The sequence below is a fragment of the Tasmannia lanceolata genome, unplaced genomic scaffold (assembly GCF_043159265.1).
Source record: "Tasmannia lanceolata isolate RefF3 unplaced genomic scaffold, GAP_Taslan_0.1 ptg000037l, whole genome shotgun sequence".
NCBI lineage: Eukaryota > Viridiplantae > Streptophyta > Magnoliopsida > Canellales > Winteraceae > Tasmannia > Tasmannia lanceolata.
The window spans coordinates 57,913,171-57,933,905 of NW_027518714.1; the positions used below are offsets into that span (position 1 = coordinate 57,913,171).

At 37.9% G+C, this 20,735-nt stretch overlaps 1 pseudogene across 1 annotated transcript; it reads left to right on the plus strand.

Annotated features, from left to right (window-relative positions):
- Positions 1 to 7,642: 7,642 nt before the first annotated feature.
- LOC143862239 (uncharacterized) lies at positions 7,643 to 20,182 on the plus strand (annotated as a pseudogene). The gene is made up of 3 exons (XR_013240227.1): positions 7,643 to 8,190; positions 8,663 to 9,027; positions 17,943 to 20,182. The product of XR_013240227.1 is annotated as an uncharacterized LOC143862239 (transcript).
- The last annotated feature ends 553 nt before the right edge of the window (positions 20,183 to 20,735 follow it).

Here is a 20,735-nt window from a genome sequence, read left to right on the forward strand (position 1 = left end):
GCCATTAGATTGGGAATGGGAGGAAACTGTACTTATTAATGATCCCGATTCCACTGCAGTCCCTAATTATAACAAAATTTAATAAAAGGAAAATGATATATTCGCCCCCTATATACTAGAGGGTGTAGTAAAAGCCGTCTATATACGCACACAGACACAGGAAAATGATTGTGAGCTTGAAGCTCATATAGCTTATATGAGCTTGAGGGCCAAAACACATGTGGGCCCACATTGTTAGCATTATCCAAAGCATTCATTTGAAAGGCCCATACATAGATAGGGTGTATACAAAAAATCAGCTCCATAGGATCATCCTAACCCATCCAAAAGTGGAGGGCAAAATGGACAGACACCGTTTGCCACAAATCTGCCCATTTTTGCACTCCGCTTTTGGAGGGGTTAGGATGATCCAATGGAGCTGATTTTTGGTACACACCCTATCTATGATGGGGCCTTGTAAATGAATGATTTGGATCACCACAAAAAATGTGAGACTCATGTGTTTGGGCCCTCAAGCTCATATAAGCTATATGAGCTTCAAGCTCACAATCATTTTCCTCATATATATATATATATATATATATAGAGAGAGAGAGAGAGAGAGATAACGGTTCCTACACATATGTGTAGAGAATTCTCTACACACTAGCTTAAAATACATTGGAGGCCCGCATTGTTTGGGTGATCCAAGCCATCCATTTTAAAGGCCCTCACATAGATAGGGTGTCTACAAAAAATCAAATCCATAGGATCATCCCATCCCTACGATTTGTGGAGGTAAAATGGATGTCTTTAAGCCTTCACAAATTAGTCCATTTTTTGCCTCCACAGTTCGAATGGTTAGGATGATCCTATGGATCTGATTTTTTGTGGACACCCTATCTATGTGAGGACCTTAAAAATGAATGGTTTGGATCACCCAAATAATGTGGCCCCCACTGTATTTTAAGCTAGTGTGTAGATAACTTATCTACACATATGTGTAGGAACCGTTTTCTCATATATATATATGAGAATAGAGTTCCTGAGGGTGCCATCATATAAGCTTATATGAGGTGGCTCTCACAAAACATAAGGGGCCCACATTGTTAGGATGATCCGAAGCATTCATTTGAAAGGCCCCATCATAGATAGGTTGTGTACAAAAAATCAGCTCCATTGGATCATCCTAACCCCTCCAAAAGTGGGGGCAAAAATGGGCAGATTTGTGGACAAAACGTGTCTATCCATTTTTGCCCCCACTTTTGAAGGGGTTAGGATGATCCAATGGAGCTGATTTTTTGTACACACCCTATCTATGATGGGGCCTTTCAAATGAATGCTTCGGATCATCCTAACAATGTGGGCCCCTTATGTTATGTGAGAGCCACCTCATATAAGCTATATGAGGGCACTATCAGGATCTCTCTCTCTCTCTCTCTCTCTCTCTCTCTCTCTCTCTCTATATATATATATATATATATATATATATATATATATCCCTTCGCTATCTTTTTTGTGTTGTATGGCTCACATCATAAGATGATCCAAACCGCCCATTTGATGGACCACAGTTGTGCCTGAAAAAACATTTCCTCCCATCTATAGAGGATTTCATAATATGTAGTTCCTGTAGGATCATTGTATGGAAATGATTTTTTTGGCAGAGCCTATTTACGACATAGCCCATCAAATGGACTGTTTTGTATCATCTTATGGTGCAAGCCACACAGCACTTTTTGAAAAATAATGGACTATACAGGCATACACGTAGGGGTGCAACTTGGGTTGGGTCGGGTTGAGCTTTTGCTAAAAATGAATTGGAATCGACCTGAATCCGACTCGATTTTAAGGTAAAAGCTCAACTCGAATTCCTAAAAATCGACCCGAGTTGCACCCCTACATACACAGCATAAAAACTTTGAGATATTATATGATGAGTGGCCTTATAAACCTGTATTTTTAAAAAAGCACAATCCATAGAATGATCCGACTTGTCCATTTGCTGGGCCACAACATAAATAGGTCTGCCCCCAAAATCATTTCTATAGGATGATCATAACTCTCCAGTCTATTGAAGTTTCCATAAGGTACAGTGCTGGAAGGTTAGGATAAATGATATTTGGGGCACAACTTATTTACGTTGCGGCTCAACAAATTGACAGTTTGGATCATCCTAAGGAGTGGGCCTTACTGCATTTTTTGAAAAATATGGGTTTATAAGGCCACCCCATCATGTAATCTAATCTAATTATATATATAAGTAAAACTGAATGTTGCACAACATGGTGCTGCCACGCGACACCCTCTATACATGCAACTTCTGTGTATAGCCCATTTTAAGATTAAAAAAAATATGTACACTCAACTTCTGTGTGTATCCCAATGCCTAAATCTCCCCATAAATCTCGCACTTCTTCACTACACGCTTCCTTTCCTAATCGGATTAGGTCTCTACAATGCAAATCCAATTCTATGAGGATTTGGTAAGGACTAGTAAAGATGCACGTGCAACCTTATCTACATAAGAAACATAATCATATGTTGTTGTTTTTTTATATCAACATAAAGGATAAGTTGCAATTTGTAATGCTTATATCTTGATTGTTTATGAAAATGCCATATAATCTTTCATTTTGTTTCAAAGGTGATTATTGATAATCTATATTAGTTAGTGAACTTTCTTGAATATTATTGTAGATCATCAAAGTACATAGATTATATGTTTTATTCTACAAAAATATGGTATGGTTCACATCAGTGTATGAACTTTAAGTGTGCCTCTATATAGAGAGACGTATAGTAATCATGACCGCCTCCAATGGCACAAATGGCAGTGTATACAGACTGCATTCATTAGCAGCTCATAAAGCTCTTTTCCTCACTCGGCAACATAACCATACATACCTGATTATTGTCAAATTGTGTAAGTCCTACCTATTTGCAAAAAATTCAAACAACGAACCATGCGGGAATTTAGATTAAACAAGATTTAAACTTTGACTTCGTGAAGAAAGAGAACTTGATTAAAAAAACTCAATCCCTAGATAATTGCATAGTTATCAAACAAATTGTTATGGAACTTTAATATGCAGGATATTGTTCTCATCGATGAAACCATGAATAAAAGATTAACATGACTCTTTAAATAGGCTTCAACTCACAATGTTCCTCTTACTAAATTTGTTTTTTATCAATCCAGTTACACAAATTTAAGAGGCACCTAAAACTATACATACCTTCAGACCCAAATTCAAAAAATCCACTTTACCGTCAAAAAAACAATATTTTAAGCAAAACAACACCAATAAAAACAAAGAGAATGATATTTGCCCTCCTTTCCCCAGCTTTCACCAAAGAGGGTTGGAAAAGTACAATATGAGGAAGTCTCGTTGACTATTGAAATTACATGTTTAAATCATGAGACTTGAGAGTTTACAAAATAAATAATAAGAAAAGTAACATGTTGTTTCAATACAAACATAAAACTGGAAGTGGAAAATCCGGGCTTAGAATGAGCAACTACATGGACAATTCAATGGCAGGAGATGATGCCTCTCTTATACTACTATCTTTGAGTTCCACATTAGAAAAAAATTAGAAAATGAAAATGAAAATCAGAGAGCGGAAGGAACCATGAAATACGAAATCAAATAAGGAAAATGACATCAGCACAACCATGTTTTGATAATTGCACTAACACATCTTGTCTTCTACTATTTAAGGAGCTTTCAAGGTTTGTTACAATCCCAAAAAGCTCTTACAAACTAATAATTACAAAGAAAAGAGAGGCGACATTTAGTTGTGTTTGTGAAATTATTAATGCATGGTTGTACTGATATCATATCCATTTTAATCATTAGCAAAACCCTGCATATAAATTTGTGATTTAAGGTGAAGTTTTGTACAAGAGACAACGTTTCTAAAGAATAATAAGGAGATGAATGAATTAAAATTTGGTTTATGGATTAGATATAAAATTGTAGAGTACGGAGTCCATAACAAAAAATAAGGAACTCGGCAAAGGCAAGCCAATCAAGGCTCTATCTGAAAGAATTTTAATTCCCCAATTATGCAGGTGGCTATATGGAATCAAAGTCGCAGTCAGCATGGTAAGTTATGATTCCTATAATACCATGAAAAAAACAGGTTACCCAAGGCCCATCACTTAGGCTATTGGAGCTACCTCAATAGAACTCATGTTAGGTTAATACTCAGGCTATAAAGAAGTCAAAAAAATTTGACTCCAAAACTGATTATTATATAAAAAATTAGGCTCAATTTTAAGTCAGGTTGATACTCAGGCTATAAAGAAGTCAAAAAAATTTGACTCCAAAACTGATTATTAGATAAAAAATTAGGCTCAATTTTAAGTCCATAAATTAGTTTTGGACTCAAAATTCTCAAATTCAAAACAAATCGGGCCTAAGCATTTATCATCAATGAAGATTAGACAGTAAAAATGACTATTAGAAGACTTTAAAAACTTAATGCCCACTTAGACTAAGAAAAGTATTGAGATATTCCTCATATTATTCGATTGCAAGAAAACTTGTTTCGCACTCAATTCATGTTTGGGTCCAAAATATAAAAAAACTGTAGAAATTAAATCCCTTCACTTTTGGTTCAAATATTGGAGGAATTTTTTGACAAATGTTTGGAAATGAAAACGTTTCCCAGAATTTCCTATTTTTCTGTTGTTTGATTACTTGTGGAAAAAAAAACTCAGGCCACAGCATAAAAGTTAACTTTAGAGGGCCTTGAATTTATAATAATCATACCTCTCCCTAAAATTAAGCAATTACTATTGCCAGTTCGTTTGAGATTGTGACAACCGATTGTGTGCCCCCAGCCTTCAATAGTCTGTTGGAGGGCTCACAATTAGTGGTCACAAACTCAAACAAAAAATTTTCATGGAAAAATAATCCAGTGTGTAGCATGTTTGCAAAATTCCTTAAAAAAAAAGAGCTCAGTTCTTGAGATGTCTAATGGGTATAAAACAAATTTCATTGTTATTTTTAACAGTAAAAGTGGTTCAAAATTATTTTGCACCTATTTTACGTCTAGCAATGTAGCCTATGGAAAATTTTCAATTTTGACAAGAAAATGAAAAATAAGTTTTCTATACTTTCGAATAGCTTAAGAAATGCAAATATTCATAGGCAAAAAGTAGTGCAGACTTCTTGGATTTATCCAAACCGTATCTGTTGCAACCCACTGGGGGAGTGCTTGAATGTGGATCATTGCATTTTTACCCTTCTTAGAATCATCCAATGTTGGAGATTTTGTGCCATAACCGCCTTTGTTGAGTGATAAAACATGAACGGCTGAGATCATCGAAATGGATGGGCCCACATGTACAATTTTCTACTGTCTACTGAAAAAAATTTCAGTAAAAGTCAAATCTTCAAAGTTCAAAAAGTCCAAATATGGTGAATTTTAATAAGATACCCATGAAACATTTTCAGATATTTGTCATAAAAAGAATTGCAAACCACTTTATGAAAAACCATTAATTTGGGAAGCTTGCTTGATCTGGGCCCACCACATGACACTGAGATGATGCACTACATTCATTTTATAGGGTATTTTCACAGAGATGAGATGATCTGTTCAATCAATCTAGACGGTTGATCTTGTAAAACATCATGATCCAATGCACACACTCTTGCTCCCTTGCCGGACAGTCTTCCCATTCATAAAAAATCAACAGTTGATTTTGTTTTTTGGCAGAACCCTAAACTTACCTTGACAGATCAAGAGAATGTGATCATCCAATCAAAGTAATCTTAACGGCATTTTGCCCGATATGAGGCCATGAGTCAAATCAACGGATCAGATTACATGTGTGTGGCACAAGCGGGCCCAAAAAATTAGTTGTTAACAACCACTAACCGTTTAGCATCTTTCAAATTAATAACGGAAGTCCTCATTCCCCTCTTTATAGACACTTTTTAACTCAATTGTTAAATTTAAATGATCTGAACCGTTAACAAAGGAAAATGTTATCCGCACTACTATAGTTTGATGATCACACTCCTCACTTTATTAAAGTACGGTATGGCCCGCACCATAGGATTATCCAAACCGTCCATTGTGAACTGTGGAGACTATTTCAATGTTGAAAAAGAAAAACACATATACAGAACTTCTTCAGATGGAACCCAAATTCGGGTTTCGGGTCGAGTTGCCCGACAGCCCAACTCTACCCGACCCGACCCGATTTCCAATTCGGGTTAATTTTTCCCAACCCAACGCAACCCGATTTGCGAAAAAGCTTTACCCGACCCAACCCAAATTCTGGTTGAACCCGACCCGCGTGAGAACATCCAAGTAACAACGATGATTTGAAATTATATATAGTGCTAATGTCCTCACTACCATATTTTATAATGGCACTACTCACCGTATTTTGATGATCGCCCTCCTCACTTTATTAAAATGTACGGTATGGCCCGTACCATAGGATAATCCAAACCGTCCATTAGATGGGCCACTGCCTAAATAGGTTGTGCCCCAAAAATAATTTCATAGGTTGATCCAAACCCTCTGATCTATAGAGGGTTATAGGTTGATCCAAACCGTCCATGTGATGGAACACAACATCAAGCCTGTAAAATCATTTCCATAGGTTGATCCTAGCCCTCCAATCGATAGAGGTTTCCATAATTGTTGTTCCTCTTCAGGTGCCCGGAATCCGTCAATATTTTGCAAGTCTCTGCATGAGTAATATAAAGTAGTCCTTTCGTCATTGTCATATGTCTTTACCTCTTCATGGTAGTTTTTTTCCGTAATTGTCATGACAGATACCCTGTGTCCGTACTCTTCGTATGTAGATTACGATTTTACCCTTAAATAATTACTCATAGAGATAGATGTTAGATATTAGCAAAGCGGTTAATGGTAAAAGAGTAATGATGACGTCTGGAGTTATCTTTGAGGGGCAAAATAGGGAATTGCTAGGGTATTTATTGCCCAACGTGAATGCCGAGATTACCCTTAAGGAAAATCAGAAATGTCAATGCAAAAGGTATTGTGCTGGGCTGTGAGACATGAATGGAAATAACGCAATAGTGAGGATGACTTTAACCCCGGATTCACGCTTTATATATACAGTATAAGGATTACTCGAATAGAATATTAATTAAAAATGTATTTGGTATTTCTATTTCTAGAAAAAAGGGAAAAGAAGTCGGTTGTGTATCTCTTCCTAAATTTTAGTTTGATACTAATCCATCAGAGTTAGCTTTGATTTTATTTGTATTTGGACGGTTGAGATTGAGATTTGGGTGCTCAACCAAGGAAATCGTAATCATGGTTTAAAATTTTGGTTTCGGACCTTAAAATTTTGAAATTTCGGTCAAAATCCGGTACCACAAAGAAAATGGTATTTTATTCAATATTAAATTTCGGCCGAAATTACCGAAATTTCGGTAAAATATTAAAATAATAATAAAAAAAGGTTTTTTGGTTTAAATTTCGGGCAATCGAAATTTCGGCCGAAATAAATGACCGTTTCGGTTTTGGGTGATTTCGGTGTCGGTCTCCACCGAAATCTGAAATTTCGAAATTTAAAACCATGATCGTAATACGGATTACTTACAACAACGGGCTTAAGAAATTCTTCTATCTCCCTAATTTTGTGTTTATGTTGAATTGCGATTAAAAATACTTGTATCTCCCTAATTATTCTCTTTGCAACTAGTTTCTCTAAAAACTCAATAAATACAACCGATCCCGTTTGGTCGACCTCACTTTGTTTGCACTCGCACAATTATAGAGACCCCGCCTGTTTAAGACCTCCTCTTTCCTTTTGCCGCCTCCTCTCTCTCTCTCTCTCTCTCTCTCTCTCTAGTTCCTCAACAGCAACATCAATAATGGCAGCGCTAAAGCTATCAGAAACAAGAGACCTAACACGAATAGAGCGAATCGGGGCCCACTCCCACATCCGAGGGCTAGGGTTTGACTCAACCCTAGAACCCCGTTCCTCCTCCGAAGGCATGGTGGGTCAGACCTCCGCCCGGAAAGCTGCCGGAATCATCCTCCAAACGATCAAAGATAGCAAAATCGCGGACCGTGCCGTCCTACTCGCGGGCCAGCTTGGCACCGGAAAAACCGCCATAGCCATGGGCATGGCTAAATCCCTCGGCCAAGAAACCCCCTTCAGCCCTAATGCAAGCCTTTCGCAAAGCCATTGGAGTTCGAATCAAGGTAGTTTTTACTTCTCTTCTTTTTTACATTTTTAAGAGAGAAGACATTCTTGTATTTTATTAGGGTTACTGATATTGACACTGCCATGTTTTAATAATTGCACAAACTAAGGTTGTCTTTTCATTTTTTTTTAAGACAATTCTTTTAAGTAATAAAGGACAAGATGAGTTAGTGCAATTATCGAAACATGGTAGTGCCAACTGCCAATATCATTAGCCTTTTCTTACTGGTTAACTTAAAAGAAAAGCCACCTTGTAATTCAATCAAAACTACATATCCTCTGTGAAGTTAGTTTCTTTAGTCCCACATTGGAAAGTTGTGTTTTGTTTACAGTTCATTCATGCAAGATTACTGCTTCTGTTGATTACATTTTCATCTGCTGATTTTCATACTCTACCAACATTTTCATTTTCATCTGTTGATTATATTCTGAATCCCAAAAGTACTGATTTTCATACTCTACCAACAACAGGAAGAAACTGAGGTTATCGAAGGTGAAGTTGTGGAGCTCCAAATTGATCGGCCGGCCGTTACCGGAGCCACGTCCAAGACCGGAAAACTGACTCTTAAGACGACGGAGATGGAGGCTGTTTATGATCTAGGCGCGAAGATGATTGAGGCATTGGGGAAGGAGAAGGTACAGAGTGGGGATGTTACTGTCATTGATAAGGCGTCGGGGAAGATCACTAAGTTAGGGCGGTCCTTTGCGAGGTCGAGGGAATATGACGCGGTGGGGCCACAGACCAAGTTCTTACAGTGCCCTGATGGGGAGTTGCAGAAGAAGAAGGAGGTCGTGCATTGTGTCACCCTCCATGAGATTGATGTTATTAACAGCAGGTTTGTGCTTGCTCTTTCTCTCACTCTCTCTGTGTGTGTGTGTGTGTTTCTTAATTTTTGAAATAATTTTGTTTGCCCACCTGATACTTATATGTCTGTGATATGTGCATGTGAAACATCCAATTACTCCAAAAGCTTAAGATGTTGGAGAAGGTGTTATTTATTCCTTTATTATGCTTAACGGGTAGTTGTAATGTAGTTATTATGTAGTTGTATGTGTTTTTAGGGTTGTAAGTGTTGGTTATTGCCTGTATGTTATGTTAGTGGGTTAATGGGGTAGTGATGCGGCACTACCTTTATGCTTGTATTTAAGAAGTGTATTTTAATGAAAAATGGAATAAGAAGAGAATTTTACAGCAACAAAGGAAACTTTGTTATAGGAGAGTTATGATTCCTCTTAAATTGAACCTTTAGGAGGTCCGGTTGTCTCAAATCAACCTTTTTCCCCTCTTTTTTTTTTTTTTTGTATCTTTTCTTTTGTTTATTTGTGTTACAGCCAATCAGGCACGTAAGAGGCTGTCCATTTTAATTACTTCCTTTTGTTCTCTTTAGACAGTAGCTTATAGATGATGATCAGAGAATTGTGATTTTTTTGTGGTTTTTGGTTCAACTGATCGCTTTCTTGTTTCTTGGTTTGTGTTTTGAATTATCAGTTTAGAGACAATAAGCTGCTGTATCGTTTGAAATAAATGTTTCATAATCAATTAGGCCGTCTCACTTCTATCATTGAATTTTAGTTTGACAAAGTCCAAAAATCTGTTTAAGGGATGTTGCCCGCATCAGTCTCTCTCTCTCTCTCTCTCAGTTTCAACTTCAATTCGCTTCCCCCGCCTGTGATATTTACATGACTATTTGAGTTTCTCACTGTTTTATCTTAAAAACAATAGGTTAGAGATGATGATATGAAAATTTGTTTTTCGTGGGGTTTGATGGCATGAAAATCTGCCTAGAGACAATGAGCTACCCTAGGGTTTGTAGAACTGCTTAAACCCCACCCCAATTCTATCATTGAATTTTAGTTTCCATGTCCAAAAATCTGTAAGGGTATGTTACACTTACTCCGGTAAGAGTGCTGTTTATTAAATAGGCATTTTTTTATTTTCTTTTTTTCTTTTGAATTAAAAAGTTTATGTTTTGGAAGAGCTATCTTGGAGAAAAAATCAATGGGCTTTAGGAGGATAGATTAGGTAAATTGGGCAATGAAACCGGCTCTCTGTAGCAGTGGCAGGTATTAGTTACCAGCTGCTACTGCTACATTTTTTGGTGTGTTTTTAGAAAGACAAAAGAAATGGGTAGTGAAAGAAGTTCTCTTATAAGAGAAAGCTAAGGAGTACCATGGAATGTACAAGGCTCAGGTTATGAATGATGGGGAGGAAGTGATTAAAATTGATAGGAATAACAATAGTTGTGCTACATCTTATGCTTTTGGCATATAGCCATGTCATGATCTGTATGTTATAGGAAGAAAGTTATCCAAACCAGGAGGTGTTTGGATGTGAAACAAAAAAAAAGCTATCAGTGTAGTGTATGTGAAACATGCTGGTTTTTGAGTCGCATGTGATGCATCATTTTATATGGATTTTATGGACATATTACTACATGATCTAAGCAAATGTTTTGGGACTTCATCAGCTACTCATTTTTTTAATGCTTGTGAATATGTAGCACATGATAGAATCTTTAAAATTGAAATCCTCATCTTTGTACCCATAGAACCCTCTTTGGACCATCGTCCAGTCTCTGGTACTGAAATAACATTATTTTAATGGTAGTACTATAAATAACATTACCTCATAATCATAGGACTTTTGGATTTGTTCATTATTTTAAATATTTTTTGGTTTTCTTACCAGTTTGGTCCTCATTGATACACTCCTCGGAACCCATAATCAACCTTTTTCTTGTGTTGTAATTATCAAATATAGAGACATACCTTCTATGATGAGTCTTGGATAAAAGAATGTTTGACATGTCGACTTCTTGAGGCATTTAGTAAATTTTATTTATGCGAAGACCTTTTTGTGGCTATTGTTCACTGCTAACAGTATGCTTCATCTTGACGTATAGGACTTTGAGTTGAGCTATGAAAATGAGTCTTGGAATGACTATGTGTGCATATGCCTAGAAACCCAAGTAGGGTTTTTTTTGGATGTTGTTGTAAGAATTTTTACTTTTCGAACTAATGAACATACACCAACTAAAAGTTTTAACTTAAAATTTTCCTTTTATAAAGGAAATATTTCCCTAATCACCCATTGTCTTCTTTGGTTTTTGAAAAGACACTTGGGGGTTTCCTTGTAATCTTCCATATTGAAGAATTGTTGGATTTTGCCATTCAAAAAGAAGAAGGAATGGTTGGATTTTACACTGCTTGGATTTAGTCCCACGTTGGAAACTGAACATGTTTATTGTGGATCCAAAGAATCGCTTCCTTCTTCTGTATGCATTGCCAACTCAAATGGCTTGCCTTGCCTTGCCTGTGTGTGCATGACATGCGTGCAAGGGTGCTTCAGATGCACTTTGCACTTTGCACGCATCAGCGCAAGCCACAATGTGCTGCTCTTTCTCTTTTAGTTTTTGAGTGGTGGTGGACGCAAGGAGTCATCTGACTAAGTCCAAGGTGCACATGTGGTGCATTTTTTATGGGGATTGTTTTTAAATAGTGGTTGATTTTTAAATAGATGACGGCAGGAGTAACCTGACCAAGACCAAGTCCGAGGTGCACATGTGGTCATCTGACCAAACAGGGATGAATCCTCTTTTGGACCAACGTCCCCATTCATGCAATACGAAAATTTCAAAAGGGGCTATAATTTTTATGGGATTGTTTTAAATAGTTGTTGATTTTAGTTAGGAGCATGGAGTTTCATAACTCCAAGTTCTAATAGGATTAAATCTTTAGTTCTAGCCTAGTAGGATTCTTTTTAGTTTTGCTTTAGGTTTTAGCTTGTAAACATTGTGATTATGAAATTGAGAAATAAAGAATAGAACTTCAGCCCTGTTTTGCTATGTGGATTCATGGCATGGTTTTCTAGGTGGATTCCTAGAACCCTATGTTGGATTATTTGGGTACTTTTCTCCCTTCTCATATCTTTCTAAGTGCTCTTTCTCCTTTCCTTTTTTCTTCGTGTGCCTTCACACTAGTAGGATGGTTGGTGAGGACCACTAGTATACTTGTAGCTTTGAATGGGGCTCTTCGGAGGAAACGAGGAGAGTTTAATCGAGATCCCGTTGTCAAGCTCATTAATAGCTGCAAGATGTGCCCTTTCGGGGCTCGAGAGCTTATGGGCATCTTGACAGAAAAAATTGGTCCTTCGGAGACATTGGGTTGTGGACTTAGGAGGTTTTTGACCTCTTAAGTTTAGTCAATAACTTATACAAATTCGTAGCTAAAGTTTTATTGGCTGGGTGAGGCTTCATTAGGACTTTTGATTAGGTAGTTTCATCTTCTCAAGGTGCCTTTATGGGGTGTTGGCATTGGGGGGTGGGGGGGTGCTGATCCTAGATGGACTTTCCTTGGCCTCTTGAAGGCTTATATTCAAGAAATATAAAATTTATATTGGGAATCTATGCAAGGTGGATATGAATAAGGCCTGTGACCATGTGTACTGTGTTTTGGACTACTTGAGGATGAGGATTGGTTGTGGGGAAAGGTTGAGGTGGCTCATAGAATGCTAATCTCTCCGTTTCGGACTGCCAAAAATGTCATGCTAAGGCTCGCTTTTGTGGGTCATAAGCTACATATTTTAGCCTTTTTACTGTTAGGAAAATATACAACAAACAGTGACAACATAAGAATGCATAAAGAAACATCCTCTAAATCGAAACCCTTATAGAATATTACATTATATAATGGAGAAGTCCGTACAATAATGTCCCAGCGTATTGCTTAGTGGAGTAGATACCCAAATAGCCCTATTGTACCATGTACAAGTAATTTACCGCTTTCTTGGTCTGATACCATGTAATAGAGCGGCCCTTGTTCCAGGTAACATTGGTTGATGTTTATATTTTGATTGCAAGTTTCTTGATCTCATTCATTGGAAGCCCTACATGTTTCTTGACAAGTTCAAAGAAGGCTTAGACAAGGTGACACAATGTCTCCATTGTTACTTTGGTGAGGAGACAAGCAAAATCACAAAATTTGTGGTAGATAGGGGATTTTCTAGAGGGTTTCTTTAGTGAAAAGTTCTATTACTCTAATTTCATGCTAATAGTTTGAGATGATACACTAGTACTTCTATGGGATAGCATGAAGCAAATCAGAAATTTGAAGATTATTTTCACATGTTAGATACTTGAGGGGAGAATTGAGAAGGTGTGAGATAGAGTCTAGGCTTAGAGTGAATTTGGGATAAGTTTGTTGGCGGGTAGAAATGTAGAACCTAATAGGACAGATGTGTCGGTTGAGATAACAGGGTGTAAGTATGATAATCCCCAAAGCTCTCTGTCTTATTATTGGAGCTAGGAAACACAGCCAAGTCATCATGGGAATTAGTGGTGGAGAGAATTTGAAAGTGTTACCTTCATGAAAGAAGAGCTACTTGTCTTTAGGAGAGACAAAAACATTCTCTTTAATCAACTGCGTATTTTATGTCACTACCCAAGATTCTCGAGGTGGTGGTGGTAGTTTCTTATGGCAAGGGAGGGAGGATAGTAACAAAGGTTTTACACATTACAAATTGGGATTATACTTGCAAAAATAATGATATTCAATTTTTTAACTTTTAAGTTATAGTTGAGTTTAATCCGGGTATCAAATACAGGATGGGAAGGATGAGGGAATTAGGCCTTGGAAAATTTATGGTAGGTAACTGGCCCTTTTGTCATGCCTTGTATAGGTTACAGGTGAGTGGTAATTAAGTTGTAAGAGAGTTGAGGGAAGTAGGATACTGTGTAATTGGGTCTGCAAAAAAATCTTACATACGACTGAATAGAGTCAGAAATCTTCTTTAATCTCACGAGGAGGTCCACATTTATTTCTGAGTTTGATCGAGAGTTTGGGCTTGGGATCTAATGTAGACCGGGTCTCAGTCAAACCGTCAAAGTGTAACTGGACCTAGTAAGGATAGTGTGTGAGGGCATGATCGCAATAAGCCAAAGTGGCATTTTTTGTAATTTCCCTGTTTTGTCGGTTCAATTGTAATAGAGGTATACTTTTAATTAGTGAGTGTTTGAGGGGCCTTGTAGTGAGATTTGAATGTAAGGGAAGGAATTGCCTATAAATAGGGGAGAGTCTCTCTCATTTGGGGACTTTTGATGTTTTAGCTGATTTTGAAGAAGAGATTGTAAACCCTAACTTGGAGGGAAAAATTCCAGCTTGTAAGAAGTTCTTTGAAGGACGTTAAGAGAGGAATTCATGTACATTGAAGGTCTTCCATCTCTTCTTCTTCTTGGCACGAGTTCATCGCCAAGCTAAGTATCTTCTTGCTGTTTCGTATCAAAATCTAAATAAAATCTCAGTTTCAATTTTCATTTCATGTTCTTGATCTTCATTACTTACTGTTTTCATCAATTCTCAGCTCAATTTCAGCTCATTAGTGCTTATACTCTATTTTTGTTCTGCAATTGCTGTTTTGGACTGTTCGTGAGCAGCTTTTGCACTCAATTTTCTGTTCTTGACTGTTTCTTGCTGAAATTTTGCATTTCTCAAGTAGATCTACAACAAGTCTACATCAGGGTCATCAAGGTACATTCTCAGTTCAGCATTCTCTAGAGTCCTGTTTGGGAAAGGGGTGCTCTATTGGGTGAGGGTGTTGGGTGCACTCATTTCCCAAGGAGTGGAGGCATTGTGTTAGATTATATCTGCAAACGAGATGAACACTTGTGACATGCTTATAAAGAAAGAGGCTTGAACTAGGACACATGAAATCACATGTTTCATTTGTGGAAAAGTGGAGGAATTGACCAACCGTCTATTTATCCATTACAAGGAAACTGAGGGCGTGGTTGGTAAGCCTTCTCATTCTCGCCTACTTAAACGGGCAGAAACAGGTAAATGAGAACCTTTGGAAGCGACTTTGAGTCGCTCCAAAGAAGCTTTATTTTTAGTCGAAAAAGGGTGACATTGCGAAACAGGCAGAAACGGGTCAGATGCCGAACGACCTTTTCGAGAGATTTTTGCTCTTCTCATTTTCGGCGCCTAAAAAGGGGGGAAATCCCATAAATGAATGGTTGCTGAACATGCCCTAAGTGGTTTTAGAATTCTAGCCTACAATATTTCAAAATGAAATGGGTTGTGCCAACATTATTAGACTCTTTGGCACATGATGAACAGTTTCATTTGGTGATGAAGGCCAACTAGCTTTGGAAATACCAGCTTGAGTGATTCTTGTTGGAATTTTGAATGAACATACATACGACTAGTCTACAGTAAAACCAGAACAAGCTGGACGCATATTGTAGAGATGAAATCATCAACTATTAAATGGGCCTTAGTGAGAAGTAACATTGGGGTTGTATCAGTTCAAGATCTCCACTGAGTTGAATAAAGTATTCAAATGTAAAAGGTAAAATGGAAGAGTAGTGGCAAGATGGTGATGTCTCCTTGATCAACACTATCAAGCTTAACTTTGAAAAGATTGGTCCTGCGAGTGGTCAGAGGTATTTCAGAATGACAAGGGAGGAAGTGGTTAAGGTGTTCTGTGGTCTCATTGGCATCAAAGACTCTGAGTGAGATTGGATCAAGAATGAGTGAGATAGGAACAAGAACACCTCTTACCAAAGGTGGCATCTTAAAGAGGAAGTTAACTTTAAGAGGGCAACTCTTCCGCATTTTTATTTTCCAGTAGAGAGGGCAACTCTTCAAATGCAACTGTTAGGGCAACTAGGCAGATCCCCTGCCCCTGAATTATAGCAAATATCATAGATGAGATAGTGAAGCTGACTAGAGTTGTAATGTTTCACATGTTCCAAGATAAACCAAAGAGTTGGTAGATAGTCATGTCAGAGAAGGTGTTTGTCAAACAGAAGTTAGCGGCAGAAGGACTGCCCATATTGTTATCTGCTTCGGTCTAATTTTTTAGGCCCTGTTTGTTTTAGATTATGCCAACAGATTGTGGAGTCGCCAACCGATTATTGGACCTAAAATTGCACTTAATTTGAGTCCAATAATCAGTTGGGGACTCCACAATCGGTTGTCATAATCTAAAACAAACAGGCTGTTAGTAAGCACTACTGATTATCATTTGAAAAACAAATGAAGATGCACATCCTCATTAATATGATGTTGTCATCAAGATTTGTAAGTGTTATGATAGGGCTGTTTGTTTGGTTTATAAAACAAACCTTTATAAAACAAACCTTGATGTACAACATTTTTCATAGACATGGTTTTGAACGACTGAAATGATGGGGGTTTTTCATACTGCTTAGCCGAGGAATCCCTACTTTTTGAGATCGAGAAGAATGAAATATCAAAGTGGTTTGATTTTTGAAATTCCAAAATGTTATCTAGCTGATGATGTTACCTGAAAACATCTGTAGATTTGTCATTCCATTTGTTGTTCCAGAATTTATTTATTGCCTTATTTAGTATCTTGAACTCCTTTTGTAATTCAGGAGACACAACCATAGAACTTGATGGTACTGTTTTAACTGGGTCAGTGATTGGCTAATGTTCAGTGTGAATGGATTCATGGGGATGATAATTTTTGCAAAGTCAAAATTCTAATATGGTCTAGTGTTTCAAAACTTATAGTCGGATGAGAACTTGATTATGGTAAAAGAGTCTCCTTGGACGAGCTAAAGGAGTTTTGATTGACTTGGTAAGGCAAAACTTGGACTCATACGAGAACTCAGCCAAGGTAAAAGGGATCTGCCTTGGGCGAGTCAACGATTGACGCTGGGAGTTTTCTTAATGTATTACATTTTCTAACAGTTCAGCTCTGTTTCGCTTCAACCTCTTTATTTTCTTTATGTATTACATTTTAGTAGCATGCTTTGCAACAAGGTAATGATAGGCTTATCGCGAATGTCATTAGGTGTTTGATGTTGTCAAACCATACTTGGTAATGGTTTTTTGTTGTGTATTTGCTCTTAGTCTAACAATTGCTGAAATTTAATCTTAAATGTCTATCATTTGCATATATTTCCATACATTTACGTAATTTTACAGGATTTTCATCGAATTTTTCATCAGAAAACGACATGTTTCCATTTCTGTTGCGACAAATACATACTGAAACTGAAACCTAAAAGCTTGATGATAGGCAAGACAATAGTTACAGTACAACAGCTGACTCGGGCGTACTCTCTCCGTTTCCCGCTCCCAACAGCCCCGGACTCAGTAGAACCTTTACCTTTTGTAGTACCTTTCAAAAAATAGTTACAGCACAACAAAGTGGAAATCTAATTCATGTCTATAATAGGCCAACTAAAGTTACTCTTTCCTGATGACATCTATTCACATACATAATAAAGCCTTGTAATTTGTAATGGTACACAATTCAGGGCTAGTGAAGTGGCAAATGCTTTTGTTTTTGATAATCAAAGGGCCTGTGTGGATGACCAGCATTCGAGGTCGGGGCTGTATACACATGGAACTGTTTCTATCGTTGGGTGTGGACAAATTGGTGCATTTGCGCTTCACACCTGAAATAGGTGCCCTGTGCCCATTTGCTGAAGTTCCCATTAGCGCTCTCAGCTGAAATGACTTCATGTGCAGATTGTGACATGCTTGTGGCTTTATATTTGTTTTTAACAATGCCCAGCACTTAAAGTTCTTATAAGCTTGCCCAAAGTCCTCATAAACTCATGCACCACAGTTTCGGTAGAATGAGATTTTTGTCTCATATTTTGTCCACTGTAAATGAGTCTTTGATAATGTAATGCCATGTTTCTACGAGTGTCAGTGGCACATTTTACAATAATTCTTTGCCTTGTTCTATCGGATCCTAATTGACTTCAATTTTCAGAATGCAGAGATTTCTAGCTCTCTTCACTGGCGATACAGGTGAAATTCGTGCTGAAGTGAGGGAGCATATCGATACAAAGGTAGCGGAGTGGAGGGAGGAAGGAAAGGCTGAAATAGTTCCTGGTGTCCTATTCATTGACGAGGTGCACATGCTTGACATTGAATGCTTTTCTTTTCTAAACCGTGCATTAGAGAACGATATGGCACCAATCCTGGTCGTTGCTACTAATAGAGGAATCACGACAATTCAAGGCACAAATTACAAATCACCACACGGGATCCCAATCGATTTTTCTCGATCGCTTGCTCATCATCTCAACACAGCCTTACACCAAGGACGAGATCCGTAAGATTCTTGACATCAGGTCCCAAGAGGAAGAAGTGGAAATGTCGGAGGATGCGAAGGATCTATTAATACGGGTTGGTGTAGAGACATTTGAGGTATGCCATTCACTTGATAACGACAGCCTCACTGGCTTGTCAGAAGCGCAAGGGGAAGCTGGTAGAGGTGGAAGATATAAGCAGGGTGTACCAGTTGTTTCTTGACGTGAAGAGATCAACACAGTATTTGATGGAGTATCAGAATCAGTACATGTTCAATGAAGTGCCAAGAGAGGTAGATGAAGAAGAAACCATGCAGTCTTGAGATTTGGGTTTCAAGAGGAATTCATCCAAGCCTTTCGTGAATGAAGGGTATGTCCACCATGTCTTAGGGACAAGAGGTATGCATGTTTTTCTCTTTTTATTATACTATGTACAATGACTGCTAAATTATGATCAACATTCCTCTATAGCAAGCAGTAGGAGAACTACATTTTGGTAAGCGTATTCAGTCGGACCACCAAACGCAGATGGTATGAGTTCACGTGTGTCCTCCCCCGCCCCGGCCTCGTCTCACTGTTGGTTTGTCTCAGGGTTTCCTATTCTACCTTCTAAAGCTCAGTTACAGAGATGTCAATACCGATTCGTTCTTTTCACATGCTTACCCAAACACTACAATTGGAATTAACATTCCTCTTTTCTTCTTCTCCTTTTTTTTTTTGAACGGTGGAATTCACATTCCCTTTACGAGGGAAACTCAGAATAGGATTGGAATTTGATTTCCATACTATTCCTGATTCCTGTAATCCACACACACCCTTAGGGTGCGTTTGGATTGCGGGTATCGGAAACAAGAATCGGTATTGGATTCCTTTTTATTGGATTCGGGCGTTTGGGTTGTTTTGCGAAGAGGAATGGGTAACGGGTTTTGATGCCAAGCGGAAATAAAGGTGGAAAAAATGGGGCGTATTGTTTCCCACCTAAGGAGGTGGTATTCTGATTCCCAGAATCAAAATAAAAAAGACGCGCCCTTCTCATGCATCACACGACTGTCGTTCCTCTCCTCTCCTCTCCTCTCCTCACCACTACTCCCCTCCCCTCTCCTCCCCTCTCCTCCCCTCCCCTCCCCTCTCCACTCCTCTCCTCTCTTACCTTCTCCTCTCTGTTTCAGCACATGGTTGAGGGCAAAGTCTAGATGTTCCAAGGTATGTTTCGGTACCCTCCATTTTAGCAGAGCCGCTAACTAGAACAGGGGAGAGCATGTTGTTAGACAAACCTCTCACGGGTAGGGCCCTTAATAGAGATCATGTTCTTTCCAACAAGTTTACATTCCCTTGGTGCTGAAAGCCTGCACTGACCTTGCATACCTGGACTTCGGTAAGCAGATTCATGGCCATGTATACAGATTTAGGACTGCTTGGAATGCTGTTGTTGGAAATTCCCATTCCTCTCTTGCACAAAATGTGATGATTTATTTTTTGCACATTGAGTGTTTGATGGAATGTTTGAGAGAGATTTAGTCTGTTGGAATTCCTAAATTTCGATGCCAGTGCCCATGGTAAGAGATGGATGCTGGAAATGGGAAATCGCCTCAAGAATATTCAGATTAAGAACCTGCAAAATTATGACTGATGAAAAAGGCAAAGCAAAATTAAGAAAACAGTTGTTCATTGAATCAAATTGATTTCTTGATATTTCCGAATTGGTTGCTACTGATGCCACGAACTTGATTTTCCATCAGATGCAGTTGGCGACCGTGAACTTGATTTTTCATCAGATGCCGTTGGCGGCCATGTACTTGATGAGATCAATATTATTGTTGTTTTGAAACTTGCAGATAACATAGATTCCAAGTTAGTTTGCTAAAAAATATTGTTGTCACTGTTTTCGTTAAATATTGGATGCTTTGTTGAGGTTCTTTGGCTTATTTGCACATTTCTTTTGGTTTCTTTGTCTTTTGGTTTATTTATACACTTGTAGCTTCAGATTCAACTTATGAAAAGAAAAAGAAAATTTAGTTCATGTTTTGATAATAGCAGCTGCATTTTATGTCTAGTTTGATTTTGGCTTTCATAAGTTGATCCCATTATTTTTTTTCCTTTTTTTCTTTTTTACATTGAATACCTTTCATTTTGTATTGCTATTATATCCAAGTTGCCCTGATGCTTGGATTTCAAATTTTAAGAATAATGTTTGGAGTTTAGTAAGATAAGTCTTATTGAAGCTTAGCAAAAAAACAAAAAAAAAATCTTGTTGATTGACGATATAATGGAAAATTTATTAAAAATTTGATTCCATTCCAATGTTGCTCCGAACATTACCAAACGTTGGAAGTGGAATCACTACTAATTCCCTTGTTGAATCCAAATCCTTACCCAAACACTAGAATCAGAATATTCATTCCGTTTACGAGGGGGAATTGGAATAGGATTGGAATGTGAAGGCGATACCGATTCCTGATTCCGGCAATCCA